Here is a 5266-nt window from a genome sequence, read left to right as displayed (position 1 = left end):
TAAAATGTTGCAAATGTTTTATTTACTGTGTGTGTATATATGTATATATGTGTGTGTGTGTGTGTGTGTGTGTGTATATATATATATATATATATATATATATATATATATATATATATATATATATATATACACACACACACACACACACACACACACACACACACACACACAGTACTGTGCAAGTCTTAGGCACCCTATTTTTTTTTATACAAACTTTGTTATAGATTTCTATTTTATGATTTCTACATTATCAAGTCAGTACAAAAACATTTTAGAGTCCAAACGTTTGTTTTCCAGCACAAAATTAAATGATACAGAGAAAAAAAGTTTATATCTGAGCAGCATATTACATAAGAGATGATTTTTCAGATTAAAAAGAAAACATAATGAAGGCTGCTGGGTTTTGCTACAAAACGAAGACGCAAGTGTGACAAAGTGTCCAGAAGAACTGTGGCTGGTTCTGTAAGATGCTCAGTAAAACCTACAGCTCATTTCCTTATCAAACTGCACTCACTGTACCTCAGACTACTATTTTTTTTTTAAGCAAAGGGTCGTCTTATGTCAAAGCCATTTTTGATCTACAGCATTTCTTTAAATGTGCCTAAGACTTTTGCACAGTATTGTATATTAAGTGAATGCTGTAGGAACTAAAATGTACATGTTTCATAATATACAGTGTATAGTGGCCGCTTCACAATAGAGGATGTTTCAAACATGAAAACATCACTGTATATGAATAAATGGATCCATGTCTTAATGGGGAAATAAGGGGGGGGGGTTACATATTTTGCTGATTATATTTTGAGGTATAGTGTTGTTATAGTGTTCAGGAACAGGCTGAAATGCTATACACTCTCTGAAATAAAATGATCATATTGTACTTTTTCTCGTTACTGTGACAGCACCATCAAAAGCACATCTTTCACTGCTTTAGTATCCAACCTATCTTTATAACTTAAAAAATAATTGAGGGTACACGAGGGACACGTTAAGGAGCAATGGTGCACCTGACAAGCTTTAAACTAAAGGTTCATGAAAAGTACATCACAAGGAAATGCAGAGCTTGTAATAATGTTTTAGGTTATTCATCTAAAACATGCACAAAGGTGGTGGAACCTTAGCCATGTTTGCAATGTCTTTTAGTGGAAGTACAGGACACATTTGTAAATGCAATATCACTGGGACAAAAATGGCACCTCAGACGTGGAATCACTGAAATTTACTGTTAGTATACAGAAATGTGCATGAGTAAGGAACAAATACTGAGGTTAGACAGCATTGTGAAATATCATGAGGAAAAAAAGTCCTGAGGCGTGCAGTCTGTCCACTCATTTGCAGCATATAGGAGTAAAAAATGGCAATATGGAGGCATAGCAGGGCAATGAACACAAACAGCTATGCCAACATCTTGCCACCTTTTCTCTCCCAGGCAGACAGCTTCTTTATCAATTACTTATACTACTACAACTACTCCTCCTCCTCCGCCTCCTCCTGCTACTACTACTACTACTACTCCCCCTCCTGCTACTCTGACTCCTATTCCCCCTACTACTGGTACTACTGCTGGTAATAATAATAATAATAATAATAATAATAATAATGTCTATAAGACAGAATACAGTGTAAATCTTTGAGATATCAAGAACCCTGAACAAAGAAAGAAAGAAAGAAAGAAAGAAAGAAAGAATGCAATGTCAAAAATATCTTTTTTTAAATAAAAACTAAATACAGTTTAAATCTTTGACATAACAGGTACCCTGAAAGAAAGAAAGAAAGAAAGAAAGAAAGAAAGAAAGAAAGAAAGAAAGAAAGAAAGAAAGAAAATGCAATGTCAAAAAATAATACATTTTTTCAGTGAAAACTGAATACAGTGTAAATCTTTGAGATCTCAAGAACCAAGAAAGAAAGTTATAATAGCAGGATACTCACATATTGAATCAACCCATAAATATAAGAATCCTAAATTTTGAGTAATCTGAGGTGGAGTTGTGTGTTTCTCTTCAGTCGTGTTTCACATGAATGAAGGAGTAGTACTAAACGGATAGCCTGTCTGACCTGGAACGTGTTAGAGCAAGTCACGCCCAGCTGTGTGGAGAGAACGCATACCCACACACACACACATACGTAGGCGAATGAGTCGCGAGCGAGTCAGTGTTCATCAGAGCCGTCGGGGAAATTTCACTCCAGTGAGGAGGAAGAGACACACTGATTGGACACAGATGCTGCAAGGACAGCAGAATTGACTAACCTACCCTTACGGAAAAGTCATGTTCGTTTCATATGTTATCACTGTATGTTTTTGATTAATTGGTTATGTGACTAATACATGGGTGGGTAAGAAATTCAAATTTTTGCTTCACATATACCTATATATGGAGAATGAAACCATGCATATGAACAATGAATCATTGAAAATAAATAAATTATGTGCAAAAAAAAATCACGTGAAAAATCAAACCGCATGTGCTTTATATGAACAGTAAAGTAAACATTAAACTTGAAGAAAGAGAAAAAAGAGGGGCTGGTGAGGAAACAAGTGCCTGTAGCTGCTATAACAGAAGTAATAACAGAACCTAACTTCTCATCTTATCTCATTATCTCTAGCCGCTTTATCCTGTTCTACAGGGTCACAGGCAAGCTGGAGCCTATCCCAGCTGACTACGGGCGAAAGGCAGGGTACACCCTGGACAAGTCGCCAGGTCATCACAGGGCAGAACCTAACTTGTCTCACAAAAATAAATGTAGCTATAAATGGATAAAAAGAAAAGCCCACATTTTTAAGTTGGTGTTGTTGGCAAATTGATGTGGTATAAGAGCAAAATATAAATAAATTTTGGAATGTGCTGTTATAGGAAAGTGCTGAACTTCAGGGTGGTAACAGCATCACGCCATCCAGGTATTGATTATTTGCCTATTTCCTATAACAGCACATGACTTTAATTTTGATCAATACAATATCAATGTAAATAACTTTATCAATTATGATAGTATTGTATACCATATATACACCGATCAGCCATAAAATTATGACCACTGACAGGTGAAGTGGATAATTAACAGTTATTCCACAAAATTGAGTCGTGAGCTGATAGCCGGGCGGCACGGTGGTGTAGTGGTTAGTGCTGTCGCCTCACAGCAAGAAGGTCCGGGTTCGAGCCCCGTGGCCGGTGAGGGCCTTTCTGTGCGGAGTTTGCATGTTCTCCCCGTGTCCGCATGGGTTTCCTCTGGATGCTCCGGTTTCCCCCACAGTCCAAAGACATGCAGGTTAGGTTAACTGGTGACTCTAAATTGACCGTAGGTGTGAATGTGAGTGTGAATGGTTGTCTGTGTCTATGTGTCAGCCCTGTGATGACCTGGCGACTTGTCCAGGGTGTACCCCGCCTTTCACCCATAGTCAGCTGGGATAGACTCCAGCTTGCCTGCGACCCTGTAGAACAGGATAAAGCAGCTAGAGATAATGAGATGAGATGAGAGCACTTTTATTTTTTTTTTTTTTGAGGATTCAATAAATAAAAACTTCACACAAAACATCTGATAAAATCACTTCCGTTTAGAATGTAAACAAACTGGCAAAATGACAGTAGCGATTTGTGAAAAATGCTATAATAATAATTCTTGAAAAATAAAAAAGATACATTCTTCCCATCAAATATTTTTATTCCATATTTTGTTGCTTTTTTGTATTTTGGGGGGTTTTGTTTTCAAGGAGAGTTTTTATTTCGCCCTCGGTTGGTTCAATAACATGCGCCGCCCTTTTGTTTTTCTCTACTCATGGTACCGGTATATGAGCTAATAGCCTAGTAGTAGAGTAGCCAATCGGAGCATGTGATTGTGCATATCCAGGGAATGTGGATAGAATAACATTGATTATCTAATTACAGTGGCACCTGTCAAGGGGTGGGATATATTAGGCAGCAAGAGAACAGTCCGTTCTTGAAGTTGATGTGTTGGAAGCAGGAAAAATGGGCAAGTGTAAGGATCTGAGCGGCTTTGACAAGGGCCAAATTGTGATGGCTAGATGACTGGGTCTGAGCATTTCCAAAATGGCACATCATCTTGTGGGATGTTCCCAGTATGCAGTGGTTAGTACCTACCAAAAGTGGTCCAAGGAAGGACAATCGGTGAACCAGTGGCAGGGTCATGGGTGTCGAAGGCTCATTGAATCGCATAGGGCATGAAGGCTAGTCCATATCCCACAGAAGACCTACACCTTTCTATTTTAGGCAGCATTAACTTTTTCAGCAGCTTGTCCTGCAGTATATGCAGTGTGTGTGTGTGTGTGTGTGTGTGTGTGTGTGTTTATTTATTTATTTATTAGAAACTCCTGTAATGTTGCTCATGCATGTAATTATACAATCAACCAATCATATGCATAAAATCATGCAGATGCATTTCAATCAGAATCAGGAAGAAGTTCTAGCTCAATGATTTTAATCGTGCCACAGTTGTTGGCTTTTCAGAAACTGCTGATCTCCTGGGATTTTCATGCACAGCACTGGTTTTGGAGTTTCGGTCAAGGCTTCGGATATTCAAATAACCAACCTTTACCACTGTAGTGAGCAGAAAAGCATCACTGAAAGCCCAACATGCTGAAGCTTAAGGTACATGGGCTAAAACAGCAGAACACCTCATCATGTTCCACTCCTGTCAGCCAAAAACAGGAATCTGAGGCTACACTGGGGACAGGCTCACTAAACCTGGCAGACTAAAATTGGAAAAAGACCCTAACTGTCACCTTCAGCTGAGAGGAAATTGGTTCAGATGGTCATGAACAACCCAGGAACTACCAAGGATCTCTAGAACTCAACTAATTCTGCCAAGGTTTCTAATAAAGTTGCCGGTGAGTGTACATGTATGGATAAATTCACACATATTATAGGAAAATCGAATGATGGTGGGGATTTTTTGCCCTCTCTTTTCCACTTGCTTTCACTCACACACTTCTCACACTGGATAAATTACTTTTTTGCTGGGTAGTTATAATGGCATAATGAGTCATGACTGTCGGTTACCATTCACTGGAAAGAAGTCTAGACTGAAGCTGGGCAGGGAAAAACAAATCTGCTGCATGGTCAATATTTTCACTGAGTCAAAGTCAGCTCAGCTCTGACTCAGTGGCCATTTCTGTCCAACATCTGCGTGTGTGTTGGCCCTCTGTTCCCCTCCATTCTCCTTTCATCTGCCAACCTTAAAAATTGTACAGCAACTAGTGTAGAAATATGGATATTTATTCTGCAGGGTTTTCTTTCACAAAAAAAAGCAA

General features: G+C 38.7%; 1 protein-coding gene across 1 annotated transcript in view; it reads right to left on the bottom strand.

Annotated features, from left to right (window-relative positions):
- The window catches only part of LOC132883409 (uncharacterized), a 57017-nt gene extending 55013 nt beyond the window's left edge, over window positions 1-2004 (bottom strand). Inside the window, exon 1 of the mRNA XM_060917020.1 lies at window positions 1933-2004. The gene's annotated coding sequence lies outside the window, so the exon portion shown is untranslated. The remainder of the gene's footprint in view (window positions 1-1932) is intronic.
- Window positions 2005-5266: the final 3262 nt, after the last annotated feature.

This window comes from Neoarius graeffei, chromosome 3 (genome assembly GCF_027579695.1).
Source record: "Neoarius graeffei isolate fNeoGra1 chromosome 3, fNeoGra1.pri, whole genome shotgun sequence".
NCBI classification, from domain to species: domain Eukaryota; kingdom Metazoa; phylum Chordata; class Actinopteri; order Siluriformes; family Ariidae; genus Neoarius; species Neoarius graeffei.
The sequence above is the reverse complement of the archived record's forward strand: the minus strand, read 5'-3'. Positions and strand labels throughout refer to the sequence as shown.